Consider the following 18,117-nt stretch of genomic DNA (forward strand, 5'->3'; position numbering starts at 1 on the left):
CAATTAATTCAGTTTGTATGATTTTTTCACGTATAGAAAAAAAGGACAACTTATCCGGATCAAATCGTATAAGAATCAATTTAGATCCTTAAGAAATTATCATTTATAAAGCTTTTAAATAATTAAATGCTATAAAAATAAATATAAAATTCAGTGTGTATGATAAATCTTATTATTGTAAATTAAAGCACCTGATAAGCACCTGACTATCAGTGTTTGTAACTTTGTAGTATATCTGGGTTACGTTTATTTTATTTTATATTCCTCTTTTCCGCCCAGTGTTTCAATTTACAGATAAGATAAAATCTATTGTGAATACTTCCTTAATTTGAGCGCGAGCGGTTAATTTGTGTTAAAAATGTTTGATTTAATTATTATTTTCAGATAGACGACAACGAGAAATACCTCAATTACATTAATTAAATATACAATAGAATTCAACGAGAAATAAATTATTATTTTCACTTTTTATTTTATTTTAATAGTAGTTAGTTAGTTATAATAATTAAAATAATGGAGGTGTATTTTTTGCTAAAGTAAATTTTCCTACTGTGTCTATATTCATATTTGTTCGGTTTCCTTTATTATTATGTTAACAAATTATCAAATTCTGTATCACATTTGAGTCGATACATATCAAACTCCGGTAAGTCCACTCCCCGCGAAAATTGAGATAACAACGGCGCCAATTTTGAATTGTAAAACTAAACCAGTCTGTACTTTTCAAAGTTAGGTAAGTCAATCGTATCTCTATTAAAATAAGGTTTAAAGTTAATGTTTTTTTTCAAACTCCGGTATGTCCGTCGACAGTGGTTTATCAAACTCCGGTTAGTCCATTTCGACCAATCACAGCGCAGTATGTGCACTAAAATGGCTGCCATTTCTCTCAATTTAGTTGAAGCTAACACGTGTGACCAATGCTTATAAATCGTTTTAATTGATAAATAATGGAAGAAAACAGTTTTACTATAGAGGTGGTGGTTCTAGACAAAGCAAGGAAAAAAACAATACCAAAAGCTAAAACAGACAAGGCTCAGAAAACAGCTAAAAGATAAATGAAACTAGACGCACAGCACACGCACAGTAGTTATTCCCAGCCATGAAGCCCAGGGCCGTACTGAGATTTTTTCAACTGTTTTGATTTATTGACCCCTCTCTTTGCCCAGCAGTGGGATGATAAAGGTTAATAATAATAATAATTTGTATCTTTTAATTTACATATTTTATTTTAATGTCCAATACTTACAACGCGACGAACTATCTACCCATTTCCACCACCTCAGTACGTCCCAAAACTGAGTTCTATCAAATCCCTGTAAGTCCATTAGAGATTTTTCAAATTCCTGTAAGTCCAAGACGATGTTTTTCAAAACCCGGTAAGTTTTGCTGGTACATATCAAACGCCTGTATGTCCAGATTTAAATCTAATTTTGTGTCATAATCATCAAGTAATACATTTCTTTTTCTTCGTAAAAATTATTCTAATGTATTATATTATATCCGTCATAAATTATAAAGGTCCAAACATATTGTTTTTTTAAGTTATTAAAAATACCTCGATTCCCACATTTCTGTTAGAATGGACTTACAGGAGTTTGATATGTATCGACATTTTTTCAGTAGTATATCGCCAACGTCCATACCACGTTGAATACACCGGTTCTCGTCCGATCACCGAAGTTAAGCAACGTCGGGCGCGGTCAGTACTTGGATGGGTGACCGCCTGGGAACACCGCGTGATGTTGGCTTTTTGTGGTATTTTTATTTTTTTTTAATGAAAAATGTAGTTTATAAATTAATCAAATAAGCTGTGGTGCTCATCGGAATTCAGAATTTAAAGAGTCTTAGTACCTGAAATCTATATTATATTAAACAAAAAAAAAAAAAAAACAAAAATCATACATTTTTCGGATTTTGCTTATCAATTCTAAATCCTTATGCACTTAGCCAAAATTGCCGCAGAAATAAACATGTAATAGAATGAACGCGTTTCAAGACTTGTCTAAATTTTTTCTGTTATCATCCCACAATGCCATTTAGATCGAATCACAGCAGTGTTTTTTCGCTATATATGTTAAATAATAATAAAAAAGAAAAGGTTCTATTGTGTTTTGAGTTTACAGGATTTTCTGTATGTTTTTAGGTAGGTAAGCAGCAAAACTATTATAGCTAGCGCGCAAGAGCAACTTTTGTCTCCGCAACTATTTTGTCTCTCCCATCAACTCCATGGGCTAGTAAGAAAGTGCGCGCACGTAGCGACGCAACTCCCCATAGAGTTGATGGTAGAGACAAAATAGTTGCGAAGACAAAAGTTGCTCTTGCGCGCTAGCTCTTAAGGTGATTTTTTTTGTTACCATTCCCCTGGGAGAGATCGCCTTACTGAAAAGGCTGCCTGCCGGTTTTGAAAGATTAAGGTTCCTCTATGTGTAGTTGCAAAAAAAATAATCCTGAAACACACCAATCGCTATCATTTGTTACTGACTAGGTACTTATTCAACAAACCAATATATTGCATTATAATTTATTTCTAATACAAATCAGAAAAAACATAAACACATTCACAAAACAAAAGCTAGTAAAAATCACTTCAAATTGACCTTAAGCATTCAAATTTAACCTATATAAACACAAAAAGCTACCACTTTAGTTTATTAGACCTGTATTAATAAAACGCCCAACTCCCCTGAGACGTGTCATGTTTTAAAGTCAGCGAGGCGGAATTGCACATTGAAATTTATTAGGATTTTTCTAAGCAACTCATTAGGTGAAGCGATGTTATTGTGACTTGAGCGCTTAATATTGAGATGGGTTTAAGTGTTATGACTAGCTGAACTGCCGTCTGAGTTGATAAACCTTTTAAAAATATTATCACCTGGGCAAGAATCATACAAATAATATCTTACTCTTATCTTACTGTTTTCTCAATCAAAAAAATTGCTCTCAAAATCGGAATGTAGTTCTTGTGTTAATTTGTCATACGCTCAAAAATTATACAAACTTTGATCATATTAGTGTAGACGAAAAAGTGCATAATATTTTTGTGAATTTATTTATAGTTCGTCCGATTTTTGTTAAATATTGCATAAGCATTTTATGACACTCATGAAATATAATGAAATATACCGACCATCAAATAAATTAAAAAATAAATAAAAATATTGAATATCTATAGCCAAAAAGAACAGGTAGTCATTGAAACAGGTCTATTTTACAGGATTTCAAATTGTATGACTTAAAAAGTTCGGTCATAAAAAATAAGTCTTATAAAAATGATATGAAAACACCCTTCAATATAATTGTACTTGAATTATACCCGGCAAGGGTCGCTTTTATATTTTGAAAAGAACAACTTCAGTCTGGCTCGCACGTGATTATATTTGATTGTTGAAAATCTATACAAATAAATAAAAATTTGAGGTGTTTGTGATGTGATGACCGGCAGAATGAGGGTAAGTTCGTATATAAATAAGTAATGTTGTTGCTTGTCGTATTTTTTTGAATCAATAGATTCAACTTAGTAAAGTGAATCTTCTCTTGGTAATAATGAGTCATAAAAATAGCCGCAGAAAAATAATGTGTAAGTAGACGTACAATTTTCAGTCGAGTTTTTTGAAGTGAAACTTCTTTATCGGTGTAATATTTTTTCGTTACGCGTGACATTTTACCGTTACGCGTAACATTTTTCCAATACGCGCCATCTTTTTCTTTCCCTACCACGCGTGATTCGACGTATTTTTGTAAAGTTGCATATAGTAAATTATTTTTTGAAAAATAAGTTCATCACTTACGTGTGTACACTAGTACATGCACACATTTTTTATATTAATTATATCTTAGTTAAAGCTTTAGTCCTTAATTTATAGGCTTTTAGTATGCGGAGGTTAAATGTAATGCAGACCTGTATGGAACAAAGCCAAACAAAAACTTACTGTAGGTTTTATTTGACGTTTCTTGCCATGAATTAGTTTTTTGATTGCCCTGAAAGTTGAATCGATTTACAGACATATTTTTTGCGAGAGACTTGCTTTTTGTTCTTAACTAGAAGTCTATACTAATATTATAAAGAGGAAAGGTTTGTAATTATGTATGTATGTATGTATGTACGTATGGTTTTCACGCATAAACAGTAAGTAGTTTAGTTCAACAAGTTTAGTTTAGTCCAGTAGGACCGATTACAATGAAATTTAGCACACATATTGAGGGTACCTTGGAATAACACATAGGATAGGTTTTATCCCGGAAATCCCACGGGAACGGGAACTATGCGGGTTTTTCTTTGAAAACGCGGGCGAAGACGCGGTAGGAACGCTAGTATAATATAATTAACATTGTTTTGTTTAACTATTAGTTCGTTAAAATATGTTTTGTACAAAACTATGATTACATTTGAAGTTTCTTTATGTACTGTAAACAAAACAAATACTCGAATATTTTTATTAAGTAATCTGGCAAATTAATTGCCTCAAAGCATTTTGCCATTGTACTAAACTTTAATAATGTGTATATAAGAACATAATTTTTCACGAGTTTATAACTACTGTTGTAGGTTTTAAAGAAAATTTCCGTTCCAGAATAATAAATCTTCAAGTTTAACATGTTATTTAAACTTGACGGACTAATAAAAGTATGTCTAATCAAGTATTAAACGCAATAACAACTTCCCGGTCACTACGTTTAAGTGTAACCCGGCCGGATAAAATTGTATACGCGTTTAAAATTCATGGAATATTTTCAGCGGCTCTCAAATTATTCGGTTAATACTACGGCATCCTGAAGGTGTAAGTAAAGAGTTCAGTACGGTTGTGAACGTCGGGGAGGGTGCACGTCTCGCTCCAATTTTTCTTGGATAATTTACGATCGGAACAAAACTTTTTCGTGGTGTGTTTTGTTTAGTGTGCTTTTAATTTCGGATTTAACTTTAATTCTGTGAAGTGGGATATTTATGTTCAGTGTAATTGGTAAGTTTGTTTTTAAGTAAATATAAATATAATTAAACAAATAATTTCATTTTAGATTGCTGTTTGATACATTGGTAAATAAATATTTTTTTGGAATAACTGACAACTTTTAAATGTAGTTATTATAATGACAAGTTATTTTATGTGGAAACTTGTAACTGTTTCTTAAATAATTCGTAAAGCTCTACCGTCTGGTAGAGCTTAAGCCGAATAGATTTAATTTTTACACTTTTCAATTAACTAAAATTAAAAAAAAACATTATATAAGTAATTTAATATCTTATTTACCTAAAAGCTATATTTTTATTTCGTTACAAATTACGAAGATACTGTCTCTAATAGTCTCTATCTAGAAAAATAAAAAGAAGAAACAACATAACTTAAAAGTAACTGCTTTTAATTAAGTTTTTTATTAATAAACTCATCATCATCATCATTTGTAACATTTTGAGTGGAGCAGAGTATTCTTCAATTGAAGCATCTACTTTAGAAGTAGCTTCAGGCCTAGCGGAAATAGACCTTTTCTCCTTTACTCTTTCTGATAAGTAACACAATTTTAATTTGTTTTGTTATAGTTACAATATGATTATTGTTTTAATTTTGGATGATGCATATCTCACTATCAGCATATTATTTTTTTCTGCCCAGTTTTAGAATTAAAATACAGGTGAAATAAGCGCAGCGGCGTCATGAAACTTTTTATCTATACTATAAAAATGAATTCCAAAATGTGTTGGTAAGCGCAGAACTTGAGAACGGCTGAACCGATTTAGTTAATTCTTTTTTTATTATATTCCTTGAAGTACGAGGATGGTTCTTATGTAGAGAAAACGTAAATATGTACCACGGGCGAAGCCGGGGCGGACTGCTAGTCTATAATATAAAAATGAATCGAAAAATGTGTTGGTAAGCGCATAACTCGAGAACGGCTGAACCGATTTCGATAATTCTTTTTTTATTATATTCCTTGAAGTACGAGGATAGTTCTTATGGAGAGAAAACGTAAAAATGTACCACGGGCGAAGCCGGGGCCGACCGCTAGTATTGCTATAAAATAATTTACTCCATACGATTTTATTTACCTCTGATTGCGCCTAAGTGATTTTCAATTGTACATACTTAATAATAATTGCACTAACCTAAATTATATGTAGCAAGCAAATTGTTCCTCGAAGTCATAATGTAGGGCGTTATTAAATTCTATATTGACTTATAAGCAAATGAGCTTTGAATTCACATAAGCCTACTTTGGCTGTAAATTCAGCTACTCTATAGAATAGACAGTTATGATACACTAGCTTTTCGCCCGCGTCTTCGCCCGCGTTTTCAAACGAAAACCCGCATAGTTCCAGTTCCCGTGCGATTTCCGGGATAAAACCTATCCTATGTGTCAATCCAAGTTACCCTCTATATGTGTGCTAAATTTCATTATAATCGGTTCAATAGTTTATGCGTGAAAACCATAGGTACATACATACATACAAACCTTTCCTCTTTATAATATTAGTATAGATATCAGGGAGATATTATGTTCATTGTACATGCATAAAACTCAAACTCTTTACGAATCGGTGGTAAATGTTAAAAATATGTTATGACGATTCAAAAGTGCTTGTAGAAGTCTCATTGAATAAATAAATGTTTGAGTTTGAGTTTAAATATTTGAGTTCATATACCGTTATCTGTCTATACATTTAAAATTCTTCTTCTTCTTGCCGGTTCTTCTCCATAGATACTGCTTTCCGAATCGATGGTAAATTTAAAGAATGTAATTACGATTCAAAAGTGCTTCTGGAAGAAGTCTAATTGAATAAATAAATGTTTGAGTTTGAGTTTGAAAAGTGACAATTGTTACACCCACACGGCACACCTCTTATAACTCACACTGATGCCACGCAGACGGTGGAACGAATTAAAATTATTTTCAGATTGTTGGGTTCATCTTCGCTTCGATTAGGAAAATATAGAGGTGTAAACGTTAGCTTATTAATAAATGTGCTAAAAGAACAAATTTAAATATTATATTAGACTTAACCACAGACAAATCGGTTAAGCCATTTCTGAGTTTAGCTCTCACGAATTGATAATATCTATACATTATAAAGCTGAAGAGTTTGTTTGTTTGTTTTTTACGCGCTAAACTCAGGAACTACTGGTCCGATTTCAAAATTCTTTCGGTGTTAGGTAGCCCATTTACCGACGAAGGCCATAGTTTATACATCATCACGCTAAGACAAACAGGAGGGAACAATGCGTGTGAAACCGCGGAGCATAGCTAGTATATGATATGGGAATTGTGTTAAAAAATTTGTTTTATTATGTATTCCATGAACAGAAGTCGACCACAACGGTTAAGACATTTATTTCTCAAAAAGCATTTCAATCAATTACAGAGAAATAATAATTTATTATAAACAAACATGATTACTCGCTTAGCGTTGTATGTAGTTTAGTTTATTAGCACAAAGATAGAATACAGCAAGAATAACAAAAAAAAATGGGCGGTAATTTAGTATATTTTATTAATTATACATTCAAATTCAAATTCAAATTATTTATTTCTTCCTTTTACAATAGGTCCTTAACTAATTTGTGATTGGAACACTCCTAGTAAGCAAATAAATGCTTGTGTCAGGAGGTTCCGCTCTTCCATAACACTATTAGACACAGAAACAGAAATAAAACAATATGAATGAATACAATGCAAAAACACAAAACTTAGATAAAATTGTCATTTAGTTAACGATCAACTTTATAACTGTAATATTTTAATTTATTTCCAGATTTTCAAGTAATTTCACTATAGTTGAAAAAATAACCTAAAAACATTAATAAACACATTCAATCCTCGGAATTATTTCTAAGGAGTGTTTCTTAAGCTAATAATTATTCAGATAGCGTACAAAATGGCCAAGGATTTTAATTAAATTTTTTCGCTTCCTCTAATTATAGGAGGAATAAGTCAGAACCGCTGGCTGAATGCTCCATAAATGTGTTACGTTTTTATTTTTTTTGTTATTGATATTGTTCCAATTGCCGCGTAATTTATCTTGACCTAGAAAATTAATTAGTGATTGATGTAGTTAAATTTGTACAAACTTTTGACAGACTTGGCTTTTGCATCCTACTAATATAATGCGAAAGTTTGTGAGGGTGTAGTGTATGTTTGTTACTCTTTCACGCAAATATCACTGTATCGATTACAATGAAATTAAGCACACAAATAGAGGGTAACTTGGATTAACACATAGGATAGGTCTCCCGGAAGTCCCACGGGAAGGGGAACTATGCGGGTTTTTCTTTGTAAATGCGGGCGAAGCCGCGGGCGGAAAGCATAATAAACGGCTAAAATAAGCCTGTAGTAGTATCTGTGCCAAATTTCATTAAAATCGGTCCAGTAGTTTATGCGTGAAAACCATACATACATAATTACAAACCTTTCCTCTTTATAATATTAGTATAGATATAAGATTTTAGAGTCTAGACATTAGCCAAAAATTATTGTTTTATATTTTTTAAAGAATCTTTTGTTTAAATATATATTGACTTTTACTGTAGGTTTAAAGTAACAAAAGGGCCACCCATTGGATAAATAAAAACATTCTCTTGTTCTAAATATAAAACCATAGAGCTGAATAATCGATTTTGTTTATTTACTTGCGACTCCATTCCACATTGTTCTGTAAACGGACTGTATTTTGAAAGTTCAGTTTAATTAAGCTTCAAACAAATATGTGCATTAAATTACTGATGCTAGAGCCAATTGGATTAGAATATTAACAAATTTTAATTAGGCCACTATTTGCTCATTTAACTATTGTTTGGCTGAATTCAATACATTTTGATGATACGCACAATATATGCGAAAATTCCTAATTAATTATATTACTACTAGCTTACCGCCCGCGGCTTCGCCCGCTTTCTCTAAAACGATTTGAGATTTTAACTATCCTATCTCTCAAGTTGGATCGAACTGCACATGGTGTTCGAATTTTATTATAATCGGTTAGGAGTCCATTGAGGACAAACATTGTGACACGAGATTTATATATATTAAGATAATTATTAGCTTCTTTTAACGAAGTTAACAGGAACGGTTTTACTAATTAAATATATATTTTTTACTAGCGGTCCGCCCCGGCTTCGCCCGTGATACATTAAAGGTAGCCTATGTTCTTTCTCAGGGTCTAAAGATTGTCTGCGCCAAATTTCATCAAAATCGGTTGAGAGGTTTACGCGGGAAAGCGTAACAGACAGACAGAGATGTTCGCATTTATAATATTAGTAGGGATCGAATATAGTGTTGTTATATCCACTCGTATACAGATTTGTAATCATTCTCGTCAACAGAATATCGTCTCGGAAATTAAAAAACGAAAACTTTGTAAATAAATGACAAAAAAATAAAAGAAACGCATGTACGGTTGTTACATGTGCCTTTGTCTCAAAAAGATATACAAGTTTTAAAAATTTACGATGTATTCTTTTAAAAATTGTTAAAATATGGGATGCATGATATCAGATATCTGTAATGCCATTTTAAATTTTTTCTCAATGAGAGTTAATCAATTTAAAATAAGGTCAAGTTGCTAGATTCAACAAAAGAATAATAGGATATGAGGTACTGAAAAATTGTCCCAGAGTAATCAATAATTTATATGTGTTTAAAATATTATGTAAATGAATAATATAATAAATCCATCGATTTTAAAATATTATGTAATAAATCCATCGATTTTATATAAATGAATTGTGCTTTAGCTATTTCTAAACTCCAAGAATAACCAATTTCATGATAATGTAACAAATTCGTTTAAAATTTAAATTTATCTTTGCACGAGGACTTATTTACCTACCTAGATAACCTATAAGTTTCTTAGAAGAAAATATATTATAAAACCTACTCAAGTTTAAAAAAAACCTTTTATGTTTTTTGTTCATACCCACGGGGAATGTAATAGGTTCTATGTATATAGTATATAAGTCTCAACAAAGACGTAGGGTATAGGTAATATATTTTCAAGAGAAAAATTAAATATAGCGTTTTATAAAACCTTATTGTGGCAAATATTATAAGATTTCATCTAGTATTTTCATATTTAATTTTTTTTTATATTAATATTTTTATAATTAATTGAACCAATGTCGGGAAAATAATATAATATAATAAATATTAAATCGCGTTTAAAATCCGTTAAAAAAGTCTTTAATTTCTAAACACACGTCCAGTTTTATGTAAACAAATAACTACGTAATATTTTTCTCTCCCATATATTAAAATCGCCAGCCGTTGATTGGTCCGATACATTTCAGTTTAATATACATTACCGAATACATTGATTCAATTAATTTTTGCCGTATTCAATGACCGGTTCATTTGCAGCTCTCGGTCTCAATAATTATTGTGTTTCACCGCTAACTACAATTATCAGATTTTAAATATCATTGACACGAATAAAAATACATTTTGGTATCGCTATCAATGATACTATAAAAAAGAGAATGCGTGCCGAGCACACGTGTCAGAAGTGAAATATTGCTTTCACGCGGCCTTGATTAGACGTCACACATGATTAGACGTCAAAGTAAGATGGCATGTTTCAATTATCGTGAGCGAAAAACTGAAGTAAAATGTCGCTTATTAGAAGCTAATTACCCACATTTCGATGTGTCACGTGGTGGCACTCATGGAGCGCTAAATAGCCTATTTTTTACTTATGATATTATCATTTCTCTATGAACAAAGCTTGATCCTTCATAGGATGCTTATATGGTACATATATGATGTGATCCATTATCTATACTTCTTTACTAATAGTAATATTAGAGGTATAAAGAGGAAATTTTAGGGTCATTGACAAAAGTGCTGATGTTGCGCTTGCTTTTGAAGATTTCTTTAGTAGTGTCCCTGCTAGTATTACTAAGAAATTAAATTCGTCCTCAGCGCTTGCAGAGTCCTTTTTGAGGGACCACGTTGCTGAGTGTAACAAATTATTTGAATTGCGCCACGTGACTGCTGATGAAATTGTTAAAACGTTTAAAACATTAAATTTAAAAAAAACATGTGATCTCTGGGGTATGTCTGTTAATTTAGTAAATAATATCATAGAAAATATTGCCAAACATCTAGCGTTTATATTTAATCAGTGTTGCGACTGTGGTATATTCCCTGATTTACTAAAGTTTAGCAAAGTTATTCCTTTATTTAAAAGTGGTGACCAAGAAGACTGTAATAACTATAGGCCAATTTCCATATTACCAACTTTGAGCAAAGTCTTCGAGAAATTAATCTTAAACCAATTAAGTAGTCATTTTGCATCAAATGGTTTACTGCACGCCAAACAGTATGGTTTCACAAAGGGGCGCTCTACCACTGATGCCGGAGTAGCTCTTTTGTCACATATATACAAAGCATGGGAAAATTAAAAGAATGCTTTGGGGATATTCTGCGACCTTTCTAAGGCTTTCGACTGTGTAGAACATTCCACTCTATTACGGAAACTAAATTTTTATGGTATCAAAGGTTTAGCTCAGGATCTCATAGCTTCATATCTTCAGAACAGGGTACAAACCGTTGTCGTTAATGAAGAGAAATCTTGCGGTGCGCCGATTAACATAGGTGTTCCGCAGGGATCTATCTTAGGACCGTTTTTGTTCTTAGTGTATATTAATGACCTACCTTATTATTTGCAGGATATGTGTGAAATAGTACTGTTTGCAGATGACACCTCTTTAATATTTAATGTGGATAGACATGACACAAATGTTGACGAAGTAAACTCTGCTCTTTCACGCATATCCGATTGGTTTAATGCTAATAATTTACTACTAAATGCAAAAAAAACAAATTGTGTAGAATTTATCCTCCCAAATGTAAAAAAGGTGAAAAGGAATATTATTTTAAACGGGGAGGTATTATACCCTGTGGAATCTACTGTTTTTCTTGGTTTGACACTAGATGAGAAGCTACAATGGGGGGCCCATATTACCACCACCGCTGCTAAGCTCAGCTCAGCTGCATATGCAGTGAGAAGAATAAGGCATCTCACCGATGAAGAGACGGCTAGATTGGTTTACTTTAGCTACTTTCATAGCATTATGTCCTATGGAATTCTACTATGGGGCAGGGGTGCAGATATAGAAACTATATTTATACTACAGAAAAGAGCCATACGCTCTATATATAATTTGCGTGCTCGAGACTCACTAAGAGATCTCTTTAAGAATACTGGTATCCTTACTGTACCGTCGCAGTATATATTTAATAATATTTTATATGTACACAATAACGCTTATTTACACACAAAAGTAGGAGATAGACATTGTTATGACACAAGAAACAGAAATAAAATTGAAATTCCATTTTTCCGGCTAGCTAAAGTTAAAAATTCATTTATGGGTCAAGGTATACGCTTTTACAACAGAATTCCTCATAATATTAAAGAGTTCAGTAGTTCTAAATTTAAAACTTATATAAAAAATGTACTTATTCAGAGAGCCTATTACAGTATTAAGGAATATATGGACGATAAAAACCCATGGAGGGTTGTCGCGTAAAAACCACAGGACAGTTCTTTGGCATATTATGATTATAATGTACATATAACACATATAATGTATTTTGTAAAATTAAATTGTAAAACTGACATGATTAAAAAGAGCAACTATGGAGTTTCTTGCCGATTCTTCTCCGTAGATACTGCTTTCCGAATCGGTGGTAAATGTTAAAATATGTAATGACGTTTCAAAAGTGCTTCTAAAAGAAGTCTAATTGAATAAATAAATGTTTGAGTTTGAGTTTGAGTTTTTGAAAGGTTTGTAATTATGTATGTATGGTTTTCACGTATAAACTACTAGATCGATTACAATGAAATTTACCACACATATAGAGGGTACCTTGGATCAACACATAGGATAGGTTTTATCCTGGAAATCCCACGGGAACGGGAACTATGCGGGTTTTTTTTTGAAAACGCGGGCGAAGCAGCGGTTGGAAAACTAGTGTTAAATAACTTAATATGTATACATTAAGAATGTTATTGTGGTAAAGCAAGCTTATAACTTTGAAAGTTGTCTTCAAAGTTATTTCGTATCTATCTGCATAGATCTCTGTGGTGGTTAGTGGAATTGTAGATCCTAAACAAAAATCATACACCTATCAATCTACCTTTATATCTAAAAGTGTTTCAAGTAGAAGTCTAATCGAATTTTTTTATTATTAGTATTTATATAAATGTAGGACCTCGGAAATACGCGGGCAGACTGAAAATCAGCGCTGTTCGGGTGTTAGCCCACAGCATGGCTGAGTCTGTTCCGATTGCCTCATATATGTGTTAACATTTTAAGTTAAGATAGTCTAAGTTTTTGTTGGCAATAAAGCTTTTTTTCTTTCTTTCATAAATGTCTGAGTTTGAGTTTGAGTTCCCGCTCACACTCTCACCCCACATTGCTTCCTCAGTATTCAATACGATGCAAATAGCGAGTCGCTGTCAGCGCGTGATAGCGAATATTAACATATATCGTATAAGCAGGCTGCAGGCTTCAAACAATCGGTTATTTTGTTAATTTGTTTGCGATTGGAATTGGTTAATGTTTTAATACATTTTTAATAGTGTTGAAATACATTTTTAGTTAATGTTTGAGGTCCAGTGTTTAAATATTGGATAGATAGTTTTGTGTTTTTATTATATACTAGTGGTCCGCCCCGGCTTCGCCCGTGGTACATATATCGCAATAAAAGGTAGCCTATGTCCCTTCTCGGGTATCAAAATATCTCCATACCAAATTTTATGCAAATTGGTCCAGTAGTTTAGGCGTGATTGCGTAACAGACAAACAGACAGAGTTACTTTCTCATTTATAATATTACTAGATTTCCTCCCGCGGCTTCGCCCGCGTTTTCAAAGGAAAACCCGCATAGTTCCCGTTCCCGTAGGATTTCCGGGATAAAAACTATCCTATGTGTTAATCCAAGTTACCCTCTATATGTGTGCTAAATTTCATTGTAATCGGTTCAGTAGTTTTTACGTGAAAGAGTAACAAACATCCATACATCCATACTTACAAACTTTTGCCTTTATAATATACAGGGTTACTTGTAAAACACCGGCAACCTCGCAGGACAAGATAGCTAACATCATAAGCAACAACATTTGTTCTACGACTTTTGATAATTTGTTAAATTTTATTTTCATACAAAAATAAATATTCATTTAATTTTCCGTTTTAAAATTATAAACTCTACGCCTCCCAAAAATTACGACAACAAGAAGCGAACGAGAGGGGGAAGGGGGCGTCGCGTCGTCCATCCGATAATGAATAGAACATAGACTTACAAATGTTAGGAGTGTACAATAAAAGTTTAAAAAATCATTTAAAAATAATTTATTGCGTTATGCCAAAAGTCGTAGAACAAATGTTGTTACTTATGATGTTAGCTATCTGGTCTTGCGAGGTTGCTGGTGTTTCACAAGTAACCCTGTATATTAAGATATAGTATGGATTTATTTGATAAAAGCAATAAAGTTTTAGCAAGTTTTGGAGTGAAACTTCTTTAGCAATACTGTCAAGTCATGGAGTAAGACGATCTTGTTATCAATGAATCTTGCCAAAGAAGTTTCACTTCTAACACGTGTGCTCAGCACACACGCTCTTTTTTCAAAGTTCTGTTTATTAGTCCTTGTTTATTTTTAAAGATGAATATTAAAAGATGTGTAAGTATTTATAGAAATAACCTAGTAGGTATTATCTAAATATAGAGTATAATATTAATACCGAAGATCTGTAAATAAAATTCTTTACTACAACTACCAGACGGGGTTTTTAATACATTCTTATTGTAATACTTCAACCCAGACGGGGTATTAATCCAGGGGTAATCCATGTCTATAGTGTAGATTTCCCCCTGGCCATTCTGAATGACGAGAAATCATGTCTGTCCTTTTGTTTTTATCCTGCAATATGTAGATGTGTGACAGTTGATAGATTACGATACTTTATAGCTTCTCACTGAAGCTTTAATAAGCTCGACTCTGCTATAGAAGTTATGTGGTACATATGTATACTATCATCTATCACTACATAGTATAAAACAAAGTCGCTTTCTCTGTCCCTATGTCCCTTTGTATGCCTAAATCTTTAAAACTACGCAACAGATTTTGATGCGGTTTTTTTAATAGATAGAGTGATTCAAGATTAAGGCTTAAGTATATAATTTATTAGGTTTTAGACAAAGCGGGCGAAGCCGCGGGCGGTAAGCTAGTATACGTATACAACAGAAAGTCATGTTAGTTATTAACGAAGAACAACTGTACGGATTTTAATGAATTTTGGTTTGATGGATATGCCTTGTCTAGGATTAGAATAATAACTTCGAAAAACTTACAAAAAAGTCAGAGAGCATATTATGTGACCATCTAAAATTGTAAAGGTTCATATGTTTGTTTGTTTGTTTTTATTTGTTTGTTTTAATCTTTGTTTGTTTGTTTGTTTTTATTTGTTTGTTTTAATCTTTGGAAATAATGATCAGATCTTGAAAATTATTTCACGTAAATTCTTATGCTTAAATTCTTTCGGGTTCGGGAAATAATGATCAGATCTTGAAAATTATTTCTCCGAAGCCGGGGCAAACGGCTAGTAATGTTTATAGTAATTTTAATGCACGTATATGTTTATTGATTGAAATAAGATATATTATGTTCATTATTGTTTTGTATATTACCACAGAATACATAATAGTAGCTAATATTACGTCAAACATTGTCAGCTTGTATCGGAATTACTAGGAAAATCTGTTATCATATGTTTTAAACATATAATATTTCATTGTTTCGAGAAGACTTAAAAGCGTTGAAATGTGTTTAACTAGTCACGCTCCGCGGTTTCACCCGCGTGGCTCCGATCCTGTTGGTCTTAGCGTGATGATATACCTATAGCCTTATAGGCTATCTAACACCGAAATAATTTTTCAAATCAGACTAGTATTTCTTGAGATTAGCGCGTGCAAAAAAACAAACTTTTCAGCTTTATAATATAAGTAAAGATTAATTTATTTATTTTTATAAATACCAATTTAAAGTGATATTCAAATACTTAGATACTGTTATAAAGTTTGTATGCCTAACATATGGTAGAGAATAATTAGAATGAAAGTATGTTATGTTTTTGTTTAAGGCTTGGTGACTAACATATTGTAACATATAATAAAAAAAATACTCTTAGCGTATAAATTACTCTCGTATATTATTCAAATTCAAATTCAAATTCAAATATTTTATTCCATGAACATGGGTACAATACAAGGTGTTATACAAATATGAGGTCCAGCCATAATTATAATATATAAATATTATATAAATAAATCTAATAAATCTTCAAATAATTTTCGTAAAAATACATTATCCATTGCAATCCGCCAGTACTATGGCCAAACCCAGCCCACCTCGATTCAATACAATGCAAATAACGGCCTCTGTCAGTCCGTGATAGTCCGCATTAACATATATTTGCCGCGCGTGTTCGTGCGATACCCGGCGGACGCAAAAATTCATGACTACACTATTATTTTTAATGTGCGGCGCGAGATAAAATTTTAACGTTACTGTTGCGTTAAAAAATTTTAACACGCGTCAAAATTTATATGTAATTTTTTTGTGGAATATATTTTATTAACTGGTGGGTTAAGGGATTAGTGGGTTAATTTTCGTGAGATGTGTCTACGTTAGATAGTTTGTGGATAGAGCTAGTACCTATTTTTAATGCTACATATGTGATAAGTGATGAATGATGATGATGATAATAAGTGAGACACTTAGCATATATAGTAAAGGATGGGAATAATAATTGTTTTCTCAATTTTATAAAAAAGGGCGCATTTCTTTGAATATAATAATTAATATCTAAGTATTATATTGTAATGTTTGGTGTTACAATAAGCTCTAATTACTTTAAATGATGTATATGAAAATTAAATGGTATTAACTATTAAGCATCTTACTTACAATCGATAGGTGATAACTAATAACATTTTGTTATCGTATCACAAGATTGTAGCGCTACGCCTACGCCGTAGCTTTATTCCGTAGCCAGCCTACGAGATATACGTAGCATTATAATATTATCATATTTTGTTATCTTCTGCTTCGCAAATCGGGATTATAACAACTCGTTAATTGATAAGAATTTAATAATTCATTGTATTTAAACATTTTTAACTTAATTAAATACAATTTAATAAAGTTAATTTAAGTACTAGGTAGGTTTCTTTATGGACCCCGTACGGGTAAAAGCCTCCCCCAAAGAATGCCACTTGTCCCTGTCTTGGGCTAAGTTCAGCCAATTTATTTTATTTATTTATTTTAACTTAATTAAAATATTGTTTTTTAATGCACAAGCCTCTATTTGTATTGTGTACATAAAAAGATACAGTGCAAAACAAAAACGCTTGTAAATAAAGCTTCTCCAGTGAAATATAAAAGCGTAGTAGTAGTAGTTAGATAACTCAATTCGCGGAAAGGCTTTTTCTGCAGATTGTTTTCATTTTAATCTAGCTCCGAGTTCATTCGTTTTTGTTCACAAGCACTTAAGTAATTAGTTGGAACGTAAGGCGAGTAATAAAGTTTCTTAATAAAAATTTTGTGTTGCATCCATCTGACGTTTGGGTTTATTTTTTCTTGGGGTTCATTTTTCTATAGTTATAATTAGTAGAAGTTAATGAAAATATTATGTAATATCAATTTTTAAGAATACGTAAATGTTTAAAGAAATATGTAAAATTGTTTGTCTAATCTAACTCCGGGTGTAATCTCTATAAATAGGTACATTACTCAAACTCAAACTCAAAACTCAAAGATTTATTTATTCCATTAGAATTTTTCTAGGATCACTTTTGAAACGTCATTACATATTTTTAACATTTAACCGATTCGGAAAGCAGTATCTACGGAGAAGAACCGGCAAGAAACTCTATAGTTACTCTTTCAAATCATGTTTATCCCAATACTATCCTAACGATTACCTTTAAAAATGAATAAGAAAGATATATTTCTTTCATTCTTCTTCATAATATGACATGTTTTTATTTCAATTATATAGGATACTAGCGGTCGGCTTCGCCCGTGGTACATATCTGGGGGCACGGTAGTGCCCCCGCCAAGACGAGC

At 32.1% G+C, this 18,117-nt stretch overlaps 1 protein-coding gene and 1 non-coding gene across 2 annotated transcripts in view; one reads left to right on the plus strand and one right to left on the minus strand.

The window, feature by feature from the left end:
• LOC123700648 (Bardet-Biedl syndrome 5 protein homolog) overlaps nucleotides 1-18,117 on the minus strand; it is a 216,404-nt gene that overhangs the window by 47,593 nt on the left and 150,694 nt on the right. The window lies entirely within an intron of this gene.
• LOC123701103 lies at nucleotides 1,630-1,748 on the plus strand. Its single transcript, XR_006752677.1, has one exon. It is a non-coding gene; the product is annotated as a 5S ribosomal RNA (ribosomal RNA).

This window comes from Colias croceus, chromosome 20 (genome assembly GCF_905220415.1).
Source record: "Colias croceus chromosome 20, ilColCroc2.1".
Lineage (NCBI taxonomy): Eukaryota > Metazoa > Arthropoda > Insecta > Lepidoptera > Pieridae > Colias > Colias croceus.